At 39.3% G+C, this 18,780-nt stretch overlaps 1 long non-coding RNA gene across 1 annotated transcript in view; it reads left to right on the forward strand.

Annotated features, from left to right (window-relative positions):
- The window catches only part of LOC128497394 (uncharacterized), a 41,546-nt gene extending 36,583 nt beyond the window's left edge, over positions 1–4,963 (forward strand). The window contains exons 2-3 of the long non-coding RNA XR_008354311.1: positions 4,731–4,811; positions 4,905–4,963. This is a non-coding gene — a long non-coding RNA (uncharacterized LOC128497394). The remainder of the gene's footprint in view (positions 1–4,730; positions 4,812–4,904) is intronic.
- The last annotated feature ends 13,817 nt before the right edge of the window (positions 4,964–18,780 follow it).

The raw sequence follows: 18,780 nt of genomic DNA on the forward strand, positions 1-18,780 counted from the left end.
TGCCTCGTCTTATGTAAACACCGCTAAGTTATCATCTTTTTGTATCCACAGTTACTCTGGCAACTGTTGTGTTCCGCGTGAGCAACATTTTATTAAACATTTTAATTCAAAGTAGAATTAAAAAAACTTTCTCTCGTGAACTTCTTTATATATCTGGCGGTAGCAGTTTGTTCATTGAAGCGCTGAAGAGTGGTACAAAAATGAGAGTTTGCAAGCATCAGTAAAGAATGATGGAGGTTTCTTAACATGTACGGGCTCAAAATGCATTGTTTCCTATGGGCTTAGAGACCGCCCATTGTCCTTAAGGGGTTAAAAGTTTGGGGCTGCCTTGGAAATGGAGTTGACGATATGGTCAGAAATAATGGTCTTCACAATGCTAAGTACAGGTAAAAACCTAGCCATCAAGTAGGCATCTGTCATGCTACAAAATTAATTTGGGATCAATCAATGACCTCAAACATACAGCCAAAATCATTAACCCCTTAAGGACAATACTGTTTCTTACTCGTAGTATATTGTGGGACAAAGGCTCTTTTAACATTTTTCAGTGTTGCTGTTTAGCTGTGATTTTCTCATTTCATACGCCCACACATATTATATATTGTTGGTTTTTTTCAGGACAAAGAGGGCTTTCTTTAGATGCCATTATTTTTATCATATCATCTAATTTACTATTAAAAAAAAAAGATAAAATATGGTGATTTTTTGTAAAAAAAATTACTTTTTCTCACTTTTTAAAAAAACAACTTTTACTCATCTGCAAAAACCAATGAAAAAACCTGCTAAATAGATTCTACTATTTGTCCTGAGTTTAGAAATACCAAATGTTTTTATGTTTTTTTGCTTTTTTTTGCATGTTATGGGGCAATAAGTACCCGTAGCGTTTTGCTATTTCAAACCCATTTTTTCCCCAAAGCTGGTCATTCTTCCCCATATCCTATTTTGGGTATCTTTGAAGCTGGCCGATACAATTTACCCCATCAAACTGTCACGTACAAGTAGTTAGGAGACACCGTGGTCAGGTAGGACTCCAGGACAGAACAGGTCAAACAAGCCGAGGTCAGTTTTCCGGAGAGCAGGATAGTCATATAACGAGCCGAGGTCAGGATTCAGGAAAACAGGATAAACGTAAACGTAGCCGAGGTCAGGTATCAGGAAAACAACGAAGTCAGACAAGCCGCGGTCATACACGAGAATACAGGATCAAAACGCTCTCTGGGTTCTAGCACAGGGCATAGACAACCATCAGAAGGCAATGCAACATAGAACTGAGCAGGTTTAAATAGTGAGCCGCGGGGGAAGTACGAATCTCCCGCCAAAACGTCATGACGTCACTTCAGGTGTCCTGGATTCGCGGCCATTATGAGTGGCCCTTCATATAGCCCTCTCCTGCACGGCACTTCCGAGGACGGCAGCAGTAGCGGCTGTGCGGTGGAGGGAGGTCTCCCTCGTGGTGGCTGCTGCGGAGGTGGCCGTGCGTTGGAGGGGGGTCTCCCTCTCCTGCGCGGCCCTTCCGAGGACGGCAATGGTAACGGCTGTGCGGTGGAGGGAGGTCTCCCTCTCCTGCGTGGTGGCTGCTGTGCCGGTAGCCGTGCGTTAGAGGGGGGGTCTCCCTCTCCTTCGCGGCGGCAGTTGCGGCAACGTGGGACCCGAGGACGGGTAAGTAACACAAACCAAATATTTTTCAAAACTAGACACCCCAAGGTGTTTGAAATGCTGCTATTTTAACCCTTTCCATGCACTAATTTTACCACCAGCCTTTATCAAACTTTATGGTAGTAATTTTTTTTTTTTTTTTTTTCCACACACGTTGTACTTCAGGTATAAATGTACCGCTCCTGGTATATGTCCGTGTCAAACAACACCCAATATGTGTTCAGTGTTCAGCGCAGTGATACCCCACATGCATGGGTTTGTTGGGATATTTGGGAGGTAAAAGGACACCTTTGTGAGGTGTGTATTTTTTGGCCATTTAGACATCTGATCCTACTCCCCCCATGTCCCATATTTGGGACATCTTTGAACCCGGCCAATTCAATTTACCCCATCAACATATTTTTATATGGACACCATATGGGCATTTGTAATGCCAATATTTTAACTCTTTCCATGCGGGAATTTTTGCGAAGATAAAGAATTGTAGGACTTGTTCATTAAAAACTTTTTAATTTTTTTTGGTGACAGTGGGGATTTTTACATGTTACCATATTTAAAAAAAAAAATTTGAACATTAATTTTTTTTACATTTACTTTTAATTGTTAATTTTTTATTTTTTTTTAATAATCACACTGATCAGTGAGCTGGGCTCTATTGACCTTGCATGGTTGGATGCAGTACCTGCATTTAACCTGCAGGAGGAGCTCGAGAGTTCTCAAGAGGGTCTGGATTCAGTTTTCTATTGTTGATGCCATCTTGTGAATGACAGCAACGTCATTTACATGATGGCACTTGTGGTTGCTCTTCGGAGGCTTCCGTGGATGCTGCAAAGCCGCCGATCACGGTGAAAACGCTGCAATCGCAGCGATGCAGCTACTTTTGGATGGTGGCCATTGTATCAGTTTTGTAACAGTAACATAAAATTTAGCATTTAATTTTAATTGAATTGAATATACTTACTGAATTAACGCCACTTGAATACAACTATCAATTAACAGAGGTTCAATCATAAGGGTAATACATATACAGTATATATATATATATATATATATATATATATATATATATATATATATATATATATATATATAATGTATATATATATATATATATATATATATATATATATATATTGTATGCAAATGATTGCATTGTTTTTTAAATAGCGTATTTGATTTAGGTGAACCTATTCATACCAGTGTCTATGCTATATCAGCTTAAATGCTGTTACAGATGATATAACTCCTCGTTTATGTTTGTAGAAATGATATGTAGTGAACATTATTACTAAAGAACGCTCATCACTTTTAATATTAAGAATCTCTGATCTGCTTATGATTTCCATAGCTGAGTAAGACAAACATTTATCATACATGTGTATATTAGACTAGGCTCTAGGCACTCTCTGCATGTGACCTCAGAATAGCCATACTGATAAGCAAATTAAGCTTGAAAGATATTTTCTTACAAGTATAAAGGAATCCAGAAATTCAGAGGGAATAGTAAAAATGTTAAGTAAGTATTTTCTATGTGTGCCCCTGAGCAAGCTTCATCAAGTTCTAAGCTGACTGCAGATTCAGCTTAAAGTAAACTTTCAGGGTTATTTATGAAGAAAAATTCTATGTCACAATTTTCAGTGGATTTCTAACATGGCGATAAAAATAATCACTACATTATAACTGACGCAGCTCCATTAATAATACATGTGGTTCGTTATATCTGTAGAAATTCAGCACACTGCGTCATGTTAAAGCATGCAAAAAAATGTTAACTGAAGAAAAGAGACTTTAGGCAATAAGGAGGCTCTATACTAGAGGACTGTGGGCGGTTTTTCAGGTGATGCGGGCGGTCAGACAATGTACCTGCTGGTCCCAGTAATTCTGCGCACTACCGCAAGGCTGCCTTTGCGTTGCTCCGAGAAAGCGTCTTTTCTCTTGTTTCGCCGAGAAGAGACGCTGTGTGGGAGCAACGCAAAGGCAGCCTTGCGAGAGTGCGGGGGAAATCTGCAGATCAGGTAAGGGGGTGGGCAGGAGTGGAACACACACATTGCGGGAGTGATTGACCACATACAGTATGTTGCGGGAGTGGAACACACACATTGCGGGAGCGGGCGTTAATGGTCAGAAATTGAGTGGGAGAGGGCGGGCTCTATACCTATTGAAAAAAGCTAAACTTCTTCCTGGCCTTTCAGTTCCACGCTCCATTGAATGCTGTTTAGTACATTAGTAAACCCATGGCATTGTGGTTACTAATTCTAAAATGAAATGTATACATAACAAAAGAGACTTTTTAAACACCAAGCTTACCTGTTTGGGATTTCACGTAGTCTCTCACCTGGTCATATCGCAAACACCAAAGCACCTCAAAATAAAGTAAAGAAAAAAGTTCCAATAATTTCAAATATCACATTTAAAATGTCACTTTGAGATAGTACAATTTTAAGCAAATGAAATGTGATAATAATGTTACGTCATCTTTTGATTTTCTAAGGTTTCTCATCAACAAAATCAATGGATTAATATTTTGGTGACATTCAAATTATTATGTTTTAAAGAAAGCTGTTGTAACGGATCTCGGTACCCCCAATGTGTTTATTCACTTTTATTTATTTTTTTTTTGATTTGCACTGGCAAATTATATCACTTTGTAGGAAGTGGGTGGCTGAGTTAGGTTTCTTTAACTTTTTCTTTATATAAATACCGTATAAACCCAAAATGTTTGTATATGTTACCTTCACTGATACTGCTTCTTTTGTTTGTTAAACAAAAAATGCTCAACATTTCAGTCCTAGCTTGAGGCTTTTATCCAAATATGTAAATATTTCTATTTCAAGAAGGTTAAGAGTGAGAAATATGGCAGGTATCAGGGCCAGCCCTACCATGGGTCCCAGTGGGTCCAGGGTTAAAATGTCTATTTTATCTATAAAACACTAGTAGATTATGTAGCATTGTTTCAATAAGGGACAATACAAAATTACTAATAACATTAAAATTGACAATATACAAATGAAACAACATATTGGTAAAGACAGGGCTGGCCTTTGGGGTGTGCGACCTGTGCGACCGCTCATCAGGGGGGCACCCGGCACCCCTCCAGAGACAGACAGTAATGTCCGCCGCTGGAGGAGCAGGCTCGCAAGGGAGCGGTATCGGAGGTCTTTAACAGACCTCCGGCTCCCTTGAGTGATTTTAAGCCGGTTCAAAGATCTCCCTTGAACCCGGCTTAAAATCACTCAAGGGAGCCGGAGGTCTGTTAAAGACCTCCGATACTGCTCCCTTGTGATCCGCGCGGCAACAGCTGCTGTGCGCCTGGGTTTGCTGTCAGATCCCGGCGCACAACACTGAAGCCGCGCCCACCGCTGTCCATGCCCTCTGACCCGGAAGAAGACAGAAGAACTGAAGAAGAGGAGCGAAGAGAAGGAAAAGGAGCTGTATGGAGAAAAGAGGAAAGGTAGGAAAGCATTCAGTGAGAGTAGATTGGTATGGGTGTGGATTGGTGTATATATGTGTGTGGATTGGTATATATGTGTGGATTGGTATATATGTGTGTGGATTGGTATATATGTGTGGATTGGTATATATGTGTGGATTGGTATGTGTGTGGATTGGTATATGTGTGGATTGGTATGTGTGTGGATTGGTATGTGTGTGGATTGGTATGTGTGTGGATTGGTATGTGTGTGGATTGGTATATATGTGTGGATTGGTATACGTGTGGATTGGTATGTGTGTGGATTGGTATGTGTGTGGATTGGTATGTGTGTGGATTGGTATATATGTGTGTGGATTGGTATATATGTGTGGATTAGTGTATATGTGTGGATTGGTATGCGTGTGGATTGGTATGCGGGGTTTTTTGGGATGGGGGGGGGCCAGAGGTCCGCACAGGGCGCCAGAACACCTAAGGCCGGCTCTGGGTAAAGAAGGAGAAGAACTTCAGTACAGTCAATAAATGGGGAGAGCTGGCATCTTCTAGTTTGCATATTTCCAGCTTCTGACCAAACATTCTAACACACAGGTGTCTCATTAACATCTTGTGACAATGGCTGATTTTATTTTTTGTACCCTTCGTGACAAAGGCTTCTGCGGTGCTCATGTTTAGCTGTAATTTTCCTCTTTCTCGTTTACTGAACCCACACAAGTTATACAGTGGGGCAAAAAAGTATTTAGTCAGCCACCAATTGTGCAAGTTCTCCCACTTAAAAAGATGAGAGAGGCCTGTAATTTTCACCATAGGTACACTTCAACTACGAGAGACAGAATGGGGGGAAAGAATACAGGAAATCACATTGTAGGATTTCTAATGAATTCATTGCTTAATTCCCCGGTAAAATAAGTATTTGGTCACCTACAAACAAGCAACATATCTGGCTCTCACAGACCTGTAACATCTTCTTTAAGAGTCTCCTCTGTCCTCCACTCGTTACCTGTATTAATGACACCTGTTTGAACTTGTTATCAGTATAAAAGACACCTGTCCACAACCTCAAACAGTCACACTCCAAACCCCACTATGGCCAAGACCAAAGAGCTGTCGAAGGACACCAGAAACAAAATTGTAGACCTGCACCAGGCTGGGAAGACTGAATCTGCAATAGGCAAGCAGCTTGGTGTGAAGAAATCAACTGTGGGAGCAATTACTCGAAAAATGGAAGACATACAGGACCACTGATAATCTCCCTCGATCTGGGGCTCCACGCAAGATCTCACTCCGTGGTGTCAAAATGAACACAAGAACGGTGAGCAAAAATCCCAGAACCACACGGGGGGACCTAGTGAATGACCTGCAGAGAGCTGGGACCAAAATAACAAAGGCTACCATCAGTAACACACTACGCTGCCAGGGACTCAAATCATGCAGTGCCAGACGTGTCCCCCTGCTTAAGCCAGTACATGTCCAGGCACGTCTGAAGTTTGCTAGAGAGCATTTGGATGATCCAGAAGAGGATTGGGCGAATTGGGAGAACTTGCACAATTGGTGGCTGACTAAATACTTTTTTGCCCCACCGTATATTGGGTTTTTTTCAGGACAAGAAGGGCTTTCTTTAGATGTCATTGTTTTGATTATATCATATCATTTACCATTACCCAGGCTGCGGAGCTGCATGTCTTTTGTTTCCCTGTCTTGCTGTTGTCCATTTCTGGATTTCTGTATGTTCTGTCCTGAACCTCTGATTCCTTGATTCCAGTCTTGTTCTTTGCTTCAGCTCTGTTTCCTTTATAAGTTGTGCCCCACCCATGTGTTCTGTTTGTCTCAGTCAGCAGTCAACAGGTATGTCTATCTGATATGTGTATAGATTCAATGTTCACTTTATTTCGTACCTCTGTAAGCAGGCTTTAGCGTTAGGACCCTCCGTCATTGGAGTACTTTGGCGTAGTGGTGGGCTAAGCATACTGTGGCCATAAGATGTGATGGAATCTCCAATAGTTATCATGCAGTCCTAGGCTAGTTCCTGTATTTATGTGTGTCATTCTGATGTAACCTGTGGGGTGTCCTGTCCCGTCCCGTCCCGTCCTGTCTTGTTACCCCGGTAGTGGGGTGTCCTGTCTTGTAACCCCGGTTTCTTGTTATGTTTCTGCTGTATACTCTGCTTAGCTTCCATACTCTCATCCTGCACATGATTCCAGTGCTATGTCTCATGCCTGCTCCAGGGTGCCTGCAGGATATCTCAAAGTTCTGCTCTGTCATCATCCGATGTTATGTCAGGGCGCTGGTATGTGGCTGCACAACCCTAGATGCCCACCGGGAGAGTGCTGTCGCCCTGCACCAGGCCCTGTCCAACTCTGCTCCTGCACCGTAACGCCTGCACACAATCTTTGGGCGCTCTGGGTCTTTACAGTCGTCTGTATGGACCCGGTTCGTGACACAAATATTGATTTTTATTTGAAAAATATTTTACTCATCTACAAAAGCTAATGAAAAAAACCCGCTAAATAGATTCTATTTGTCCGTAGTTTAGAAATACCCAATGTTTTTTAGCTTTTTTCTGCAATAAGGGGCAATAAGTACAGGTAGTATTTTGCTATTTCAAAACCATTTTTTCCAAATCTGTTAATTCTTCCCCTCATGTGCCATTTTGGTTATCTTTAAAGCAGGCTAATGCAATTTACCCCATCAAACCATATATTTTTGAAAATAAAGAAAGCAATAGTAATGGTAGTGCAAGATTTAGACGATAGCAGCTCAAAAAAACACATGTGGAATGACTGCAGAGAGACGTTTAGGTGAAGTACCGCCTTAAGGGCACATCCGTATGATTTTCAGGAGCGCTTTTTATTAAAGGCTCCGTTTAAATTCAACTACTTATAAAGGGTGAGTTTAAAAAAAAAAAATATTTGTTTTAGCGCTCCACACTTTTCTGGTGCGAAAGTGCCAGAATATATATGTTTGCATATATTTTGAAGACTAGACAACCCAGGGTATTTCAAATGCACTAATTCTACCGCCACTCTTTGTGAAACTTTGTGGGAGTGACTGATTTGCATTTTTTTCCCTATACATATTTTACTTCATGTATGAATTTATTGCTCCTGGTATATGCCACAGCCACACAACACCCCAATCTGTGTTAAGCAACATCACCTGAGTACAGTGATACCCCCCATGCATGGGTTTGCCTGGCTGTTTGGGGGCTAAAGGGCCACATCAGTGTGCCCCCCAAAAAACATATATTTCTGAAAACTAGACACCCCAGGGTATTTCAAATGCTAGTATTTTAACTCTTTCCATGCACTAATTCTGCCACCAGCCTTTGTCAAAGTTAGCAGTAGTGTTTTTTGTGTGTATTTTTCACACACATTGTACTTTAGGTATGAATTTAGAGCTCCTGGTATATGTCACACAACACCCCAATATGTGTTCAGCAACATCTCCTGAGTACAGTGATACCACCCTTGCATGGCTTTGTTGGGTTGTTTGGGGGCTGAAAGGCCACATTTGGGACATGTGCATTTTTCAAATTGGAAATTAGTCATCTTTCCCCCGGTGTTAATTGGGGAATTGTTGAACCCGGCCAATTCAATTTACCCCTTCAAATCATACATTTTTTTTAAAGTAGACACCCCATGGGCATTTAACATGCCAGTATTTTAGTTCTTTCCATGTGAGAATTGTTTTAAGATAAAGCGCTAATTTTAGGACTTGCTCATAAAAATATATTTATATATATGTCTCTTTTGGTTAAAATGCAAAGTAGTTCATGAGTCAGCACCTTGGTAAGCAATATAGCCATGAATAATTAGATAGGACTTACCAACCTATCACTGGCCCAACAACGGTATAAAAGACAAGCAGATAAACAAAGACATGATAGTCCTGTCTAATAACCGGGTGACAAAGTGTGGTTATCCACTTAACATATGAGGTTGGCAATACCCTCTTTAAAGTTGGGATCTTGCTTTATAGGTCCATATTCTGTTACCCACCAGATTAATCCTGTCACATATCATCTTGCCTTACCATCATCCCTCAAGATCCATCCGGTGTTTCATACCTCATCACTCAAACCAGTAAGAATCAATTGGTTTACAAGATGCTCTCCTTTACCTCCCTTACCCATGACCATTGGAGACCATCCGAAGTATGTCGCTCAAAACATCCTTGACTAACATTTTCGGGGTGGTCATCTGTATTTAATAGATTGGGAGGGTTTACGGACCTGAAGACCGTTCATGGGAACCTGCTTCTTCAGAGAGGCGGTACTGTTATGAACCTAGTACTCACCTGCTCCCAGGCTGCAGCAATGGGCAGGCACCCTGCAGTGTCCCCTCTCCTCCCCTGCTCGCTGGCGATGGAGGCCAGCAGGGAGGAGAGCGCGTTCACAGGTTGCCATTGAGATGTGTCTCCTCCCCGCTGCCGACAGACGCCGGCAGGGCAGGAGAAGCGTACAGGCATTGCTATGGCAACGTGTCTCCTCCGATGATGTCATTTTGGCGCCAAATGTGAATGAATAAAAGCCCTGATCTCCCAGAAACACTTGCTCAAGTACTAGCTGGACTATCCCTATACCCAAGCTTTGTTATGCTATTTGACTACTCGTGTACAAGACCCTGTTCAGTGATTCCTACCAGTGATTCTTGCAGCCTGCCTTGACCCCTTGCTTTGTGACCTGACTTCACCTTTGGATCATCCTTTTATTACCTCGCCCGGATTTCTGTGTGTGTTTGTCTCCTGCTAATAGGAACCAACTGGTTCCTCGGCTCATGGCCAGCCGTGATACTACCACATACTGTACATATAGCACATAGATGGCATATAGTCAGGGCCGGCCCGACAATGGAGCCGAGTGGGGCAATCGCTCCAGGCGGCACTTTGCCGCCCCAAGCCCTTTTTTTTTTTTTTTTTTTAAAGCCGAGAAGAGAGAGAGGGCACCGAGTGGTTTTATCTTACCAAGCTGTCAGTACCCGCTCAGCGCCCCTCTCTCCTCTGCAAGCCCTCTAGCTCTGTCTCGGTGCCGGCTTGTAATGTTGAGCGCCGGAAGATGACGTCATTTCCGGCGCTCAGCATTACAAGCCAGCACCAAGAGCGAGCAGGGAGACTCACCGCATGACTGCTGAAAGGTAAGTACGGGGGGGAAGAGGAAGGGTAGATAATGGGGGGGCGGCAGGGAGAGGAAGGGTAGATAATGGGGGGGGGGCATTTTAAACTTCACCCCAGGCGGCATTTTGTCTTGGGCCTGCCCTGCGTATAGTTCACAATTCCATAGTATCTCTTGAGAGAATGTCTTAATATTGCTCTTCCAAACAACAGTGCTAGATAGAAAGCCATTTAAGTCATACGTCTTAATGATTATATTTATTATTTTATTTGAAACAATATGGTAATTTTCACCACGCTCTACTGGGTTAATGAAAGTTACACAAAGTTAAAGAAGAACAGCCTTGCGCACAATTCAGTAAGTGATTAACTAAATTAATGAGATGAATAACAAGCAACATTACTGAACTCGCAAAAGAACACCATAATACTATATGAACTGTAAACTTTTTAGATCTCAGAATTTAAAACCACATTGCTATCAGCAATATAGATCAAGATGTCTTGATCACAAAGGTAGGGGCATTTAAGATATCAGTGATACAAATGAGAAGAGGAAAATATAGATAAACACTTAAACCATTAATTAATTTGTTACATGTGCAAGAAATAATATTTTAGTCTTTCATATGCACTCTATGTAGTAGTAGTAAACAAAAAAATGAATGTTCAAACAGTAAGTAAATAAATCTGTTTTATTTAGACCAGATCGTACCACAGGCAAGAGTTACTAAACTTTCTCAAAATGGGTATTACACTGTATTTCTTTGGGTATATTAACTAAAATAAAATACTTAAACACTACCGGTGCAGACACAATATTATTATAAAGTAGTTGCTTTATGGCAGAAATTTTGTTGGTCAGGTGTAAAGCTAGTGATATTTATCTGAAAGAACGCTGAATATCATTCTATTATGATTATTACTGTACCTTGGTACAACTTCATAAAGGGTGTGACATATTTTTAGCTTGAACAGTTTTCCAGGAAATGTATTGTTGCAGACTGCCATATACTTGAATTATTTATTAATTGTTTAAAGGGGAACTGTCACGGTCACAGCTTTTAGCATTAATAAATAATTTATTAAAGCTACCTTTAACTTGTGCTCTTCGTAAAACATTTTTTTGTGGATACTTAGCATAACTTTCTGAAAAAGTGTGGAAAGTAGAATTTACGGTTCTACAGGAAAATGTGAGGCTCCTGCTAAAATCTCAGGTGTAAAGCATGCATGGCCACCCCATTCTTTCCAGGAATTACAACAGAATAACAAGGCATTATAGAACACAAGGCAGGCAAGAGGAAACAAGTGAACCACACCACTAGCTTCAACTATGATATGCGGTGGGTTTTTTGTTACCCTGGCCAATGCACTACAACATTTTATGATAACGTTTTAATATAGATAATAACTAAACTTCCACAGCCACCAAATCTCCACCCCTCCTCAGCCCCTGATTCCCACCTTGGAGCAGTTTCTCTATTACAAGCTACTAACGTTGTTGTCTTTTCCCACCAAACATATCTTTACTACATCAGCAAAACCTCTTAATGACCCTCTCATTTAGTGAAAAACACAAAATTGATCAGAAATCACATATAAAAAATATTAAATTTTAAATTAAAAAAAACAATATTGCTTAGTAAACTTTTCACTAGAACGTTATAAGAAACCCAAATTATGTTTATTGATTCCCTCAAGGTAGAGTAATACAGTAATACCCTACATACATAGTTTTAGGTATACGATGGTCAAAACACTTTGTTATGCACTACTCTCATTTATTACTGTTAATACCTTTGGATTGCAGGATTGGTTTTCTATATTTTTGTACCTCTTTACTGTAAATAGGGGAAAAAAAACATCTTGTAAAAACATTGCAGCTGCAGAGGAACACACCTTCTGCCAGGTTAGACTGCTTGATCCAGCCAATCACTGTGCAGGAAAGTGCTCAATTTGAAATCAATGAAAGTGTTAAATGCACAAGAGGGGACTCTTCTGTAATAGAACTCTGATGTTGGTTGAGATTAAGTTGAACCTGTACAATCTACAATTGTGTATTTAGTGAAAATCATGGCAGCAATGCACCTTTAAAGCTGCAATTGCATTCAAATATGCTAAATAAAAAAGAGAGAAAAGGGAATAACTGCACTAAGTAGTTCTTTAAACTGGTCCAGACCATTTCTAGGTCAAAGGAATGACCAAGCCAAGGAATACCTTGGTGAAAAGAAATGAACTGAGTTCCTTATCAAATAAATAACCTTTAATGCTCAGTCCATCTTATGTTTACAATTATGTTTACTTCCCTTTTTTTATTATTATTTTTAACTTTATTTTACAGTATGATAGACAGCTTAGGGGTATTTTTAGATCATTTAATCATATTGCTTGGTAGTTGCATTTTTTCGCATACCTTTTATTATTTAGCATTGTAATTTGTGCATGTGTGTATCAAGCGGTACTTATGGCAGATAAATATTGCATGTAATTCACTTGACCACATTACTTGTAGAGTGTTATTACACTCCTAGTGACTATATATCAGTGAAAACATATGTTGCCTTCTTAACTTTATTTGTTTGGGAGAATCCATTAAAGAAACAGATGGTTACGGCAGTGTAGACATAATTGCTATTCCCAGTACACCTTCTAAATAGGGAAAATATAGTACAAACACCCTAACAATGCAGCTATTCTATATGGCTAGGCATTTTACGCCATGGTCCAAGCTGTTTGCCATAATGAAGAGAACATATAAATATTTCACAAGGAAAAGAGAAATAATTAAGTAGACATATAGTTTATAAGTTCCCATAAACTAAAGTATATCTAAACTTGGAAAAGGTATGTATATTTGTAAAACAAAAACAAACGGCTGCTTAAAGCCCATGATGTGCTATACTGTTAGTAGAATATGAGCTTCTGAAAGCTGTCATCAACTGCTTTAGTTGGTAGGATTTGTTCCATGATAAAACATGCAGTAATCCTGCAGTATGATACATCAGAGCTATTTCCGGTCACATTCTGACATCTTAAAAGTGATATCCTATGTTTAACATTGGGGTTTATTTACTGAAGAGAGAGTTTGCATGGCTATAGCTTCATCGCCCCTATTTCACTGTACATAAACATAACCGGGCATACCAGTTAGGTTGGGATGTCAAAACCACATCTTTCCAGAAAATTGCCTACTCCCACTGTAATTAATTTACCCTATTGATGGTACTGCACTTCACTGATATTCATTTTAAGAAACACTATATGAACAATTCTACTTTATAAGGTGTTCATTAATGTCCCCAACAAAGCTAAGATTCCCTCGAGCGCTCAATCTCATATATCAAACAGTATACAATTGAACTATGAAGGGACCAACCTCCTGTAGGGAGACATGGGGTGGTCGACTGCTATTTTTCTTCACTCCATGTACAACTGCTATGTATTTTATACACCAAAATGTCTTGCTAATATGTTCTTATATTTATATTTTATTACCGCACTTTTCCCCCCACTTTAAGTCTTTAAAGTGGGGGTGCAGCCTATATTCGGTTCGGGGTCTAGCGCCGGGCAGGCAGCGGGGTTAGGATACAGATCCCCCGCAGCGGTGCAGGGGACCGGCATCCTACTCTCTGATACGCTCAGACAGCCTCCCCTGCCAGCACTTTCCACGGGAGGCTGTCTAAGCGCATCGTGCGGACGGTCACCAGCTGCGGCGATGCGGGTAAACAGCCTCCGCTGCCGGCACGTCTGCACGATGTGCTTTAACAATCTCCCTTGCCGGGAATTCCCACGGGGGGAGTCCCGGCAAGGGAGATTGTTAAAGCACATCGTGCAGATGTTCCGGCAGCGGAGGTTGTTTACCCGCATCGCCGCAGCCGGTGACCGTCCGCACGATGCATTTTACCTCTGCCCCAAGACTTACCAGAGCAGACTCCCGGGTGTCTTGCGGGGCCGGCGGGGGACATCTACGCAATACGCGTATACAACTTCCGGTGCCGGCACATCCGCTGAGTGCCGGCACCGGAAGTTGTATACGCGTGTTGCGTAGATGTCTCCCGCCGGCCTCGCAAGACACCCGGGAGTCTGCTCTGGTAAGTCGGGGGGGGCAGAGTGGCAGCATATCTCGGGGGGGGACAGTGGCAGCATATCTCGGGGGGGGGAGGACAGTGGCAGCATATCTCGGGGGGGAGGACAGTGGCAGCATATCTCGGGGGGGGGAGACAGAGTGGCAGCATGTTTTTTTGGTGCTTTTTTAAAGAAAAAAACTTTTTCTTTAAAAAAGCACCAAACTTTTAGGGTGCGCCCTATATACGGGGGCGGCCTATATCCGAGCCAATATGGTATATATTTATTTATATATAATATATATATCAACCTATATATCCTTGTCTCCCCGGGTAGCGCTACCTGCATCAAGGGCCCCAACAGTGCACCAACACAGGGACATCTGGGTGGGAAGAACACCTACATTTGGGGTGGGGGAGCTGGTGTTGGCAGTTATCTGTGTTATATATATATATATTCTCAGGACTGTGCACCCACTGCTAGAACTGAACTGCATAGGCACAGCAGCTGGGTCCTTATATTATAATACCTGTTTATTTCAATATATTCTATATATGTAATTTGCATTTCAGTTGTGTATTATTTTCTTGTGTGAAAGGGGCCATTTCTCAGTGGGTGGGTTCCCCTACTCAACGTAGTACAAATCACTGAGTAAAGAAAGATGTCCCGATCTCCCAGCAATTGCGGAGGCTCAGGTTTCCTGTCACCAGCGTCACTGAAATATGTAACTACCAGCCTGGCAGCGGAGCAAGGTAAAAAAAAAAAAGGGTTACATTTGTATACAGACAAGGTCATTTTAGTCATTTGTAATTTTACTTTCATTCGTTCCTACTTTGATCTACATTTATTTGTGACATGTGGCATTGAATAAGCACATTGTCTAGTAATTAATCTTTAAAAAATGGTCCAAAATACACTGTATTAACATTTGAAATGTTCAGGGCGATGTATCTTTTTAAATAAACTAATCAAAATGATTTGGATTTACTGCAGATGATATTTAGGAAAGGTTGCAATTTGTATGGTTGATTACATCTTAAATTGTAAAGTACTGACAGCCTGCTTTCTAATAAATGTGACCGCGAGTGTCAGCTTTTAAGGCTAACCAAGCAGTCATGTGAGCATATAATTATTCAAATTCCATGTCAAGCAACTAACACCTTCGAAAAAAGTTAAAAGAACAATCATTATTGCTGTTATTTGAGAAATGGGTAATGCAACCCCCACCATTTGTTTGATTTCTGAAAGTCTTTGAAGATACTTGATTAGCATCATATTAACAGAGAAATCTGTACCAAGATATAATCTGGTTTCCATTCATGTCCCATAAGAATTTGCTCTTTCGACACAACCCAGCATGAGCATATTTATACCAATCTGTTAGAATATCAGTAGAATTATATGGTATGAAGCTTGGTTTACCAAGTGATGTGATTTTATGAGCATTGCCTTAGAAGTAGTAGAAATAAGTAGCTCTATGAGTAGCAATGCCAATCAGACAATTATTTTTGTTAATTTATGATATGTAAGATCCACATATTAAAGCTATGGTTTGCATGCGTCTTCCACCACTTTGCACAACTAGTATGAAAACGTGGTTAAATATGGCATGCATTTAACTGAAAAGAGCACACATGTTACGGAGGTACAGTCTTGAGCAAGCGCTTCAAATCTAAACTAAAGAAGTTAACACAACCACTAAAGAGACTTCATATACCTATTCCGAGTAACTAGACTTCTACCGCAATAGCTTAGAACATGGATACATAGTCCATATTGGTTATTCCTGGAGCACAATATTGAAATTCATGAAACTCTTATAAAGTTCTAGGTGCAAAGGTGCATTAACTATCTTTCCGAAGTTCTGCTGCTCCTTTGCTGTAATTAAAAAAAAATAGCCATTTAAAGTTTGGAAATCTCTCTGTTGTGGAGGGCAGTACATGGGTGGCTTCGCTCTCTACATTAACATTGCTATGTAAATCCTTATACAGTCTTTTATTGACACAAACAACACAACTTCCATTTCATTCAGCATAAAACCTGCAAGTTCATATTATTCAGTAAAGAACGTATCACACATGCCATCACAATTTGGTTTGATTATAAAGATTTATGACACCGTTATTCAAAATTGTTTATTTTAATGGCTCTGACTTAATGTGTCCCTTGAAACATTAGCCATAAATGTTCTCTTGTCTTCACATTTGACTACAGTAGCTGCTTAAAATTCCTCCTATATTATTACATGTCAGAGTCATTTATTACCATTGGACATAATAAGAAAGCATCAATCCTTGAAGAATGAGGTGGGGTTGTATGATTGAATGTGGTGGTTCTGAAGCATAAAGAAAACTACTTCAGTTTGTGATCCCAGGAATTACTGTGCATTTTTATTCAAAGTTCACATCAAATAAATCCACTTTGCAAAATGACATCAATTATGCATGAGTGCTTAGTATTCTGATCTAAAAATGAAAATTCTGAAACTGAAAAGAGGAAAGATTAGATAGAAAGCATCACAGATTTTCGTGACTTCCTGGTCTAAAATTGACTGTTACAGAATAAAAAGACACTTTTATTGCTGCACTATGGTAACATCCTATGGATTTTAAAAAAAAAAAACATAATTTTAGACTCTTTTAGGTCTACCTGTGGCTCCTGAGTGAAGCTGTCTCCATACAGGGATGTTGGAAGGGCAAAGGTAAATGATCTTTGTCCGCCCTGTGGTGACAACATGCCTGAACAAGTTGTTTAATTAGCCACCTACCAAGCCATAAAATGGAATTGCTCTCCTGTTGCCTATTCCTTAACCTGCTGAGTGTCTGGGTGGTCTCTGATTTTCATTTAGACATTCTTGGAAAAAGAAATTCCCATACCTTTTAAAGCATGACAAACATGAAACATCTTTGTTGTTGTTGTACTGGGCTTTACACACACACACACACACACACACACACACACACACACACACACACACACACACACACACACACACATATATATATATATATATATATATATATATATATATATATATATATATATATATATATACATATACTGATCACATTTACAGATGACAAATAAAAGTTAAATATGTTTGTGTGCATTATATCTAATAGAATAATAAATGGCTTTAAAAAAATCTATTTGTAATGATATGTAATTAACATATTTCCAAACCAAATATGCAACCAAAAGAATAATCATAAGAAGAGGATATAGTGCAGTACAGCAAATAAAAACAACTAGAAATATGCATTTGTTTCACAAATTCCAAAGCTGTGAACAAAAAGGTTCTTAGCTAATATATTTTGTATTGTTATCATACTCTCACATTCATGCAAACTTGCATTAAGATCATGATGACATTTGCCAAAGAGAAACACACAAAAGTCTGTTTGCTCCGTTTCTAATTTCTGCCCCAATATATATAACAATATTTTGACTGTGTATTATATTATGTCAAAGATTTCATTTTTAACAAAGGAAAATAAAGATGGGACAAGCTCAAGTTTCTTTACAGACTATGTTTTAATCAAAGATCAAATAACAGGGACAAACCATCCCAACATCTAGATGTACTGTATGTTTACCTTTTTGCTTTCTTTGGCAATATTATGCTGCTACCTCATAGCAATTTGGATTTTTAGTGGCTTTTTTTGCTGGCAAATTGACAAATACACACAATATAGGAATAAAAATTATCTGGTGTAGTTTATAGGATATTCTGATCAACATTTAATTTTATCTCAAATTATGCAATTACTTTATAAAATACCCATTGTTCAGCACTAAGGAATATAATGGGGATATATAAAACAATAAATAAATAACAATATATATCAATAAATATTATTCTATTTGGGGTGATTTAGATTAAGATATGTTAGAGTTTCTTAAACTGTTACCAATACCGGATATAATAATAACTTTATTTTATTGTTGGATTACAATCTTTTTTTTTAATTTACATAACAAACAAAATGTTATATCCAAAAAAGAACACAGTTCCAGTAGCAGTGTCAGGAAGCTTTAAGAAGTTGAGTCTGATTGTTGGAATGGTTATTTGTAAAATATTGGTTTTGTAATCAAGGGAACTACTTAAGGACATGAAGATGTATTAAAATAGTTAATATAGTACAATAATCAAAGGTTTGACTTATTAAGTTAAAGTGATTTATGTGTTACTGCACATTGAGTTGTGCTGTAAAATATATATTATATATATATATATATATATATATATATATATATATATATATATATATATATATATATATATATATATTGCCTCCACCTTCTAAACTTTAAAGAACTGAGTGGTAGTTTATAGGCCTAGAAACCCAACGTATACCATGTAGTGAATGTATGCTTTTTTGATTCGACCAACACTCTGTGTTTTTGTACACTCCATAACACTTCAATTATGCATTAGTGTTTAGCATTCATAATTCTGATCAGTAAAAGAAAACAATCAAAGTTGGATGAAGCCATAATTTACTGTAACTATTATATTACAC

The sequence above is a fragment of the Spea bombifrons genome, chromosome 5, assembly GCF_027358695.1.
Source record: "Spea bombifrons isolate aSpeBom1 chromosome 5, aSpeBom1.2.pri, whole genome shotgun sequence".
Taxonomy (NCBI): domain Eukaryota; kingdom Metazoa; phylum Chordata; class Amphibia; order Anura; family Pelobatidae; genus Spea; species Spea bombifrons.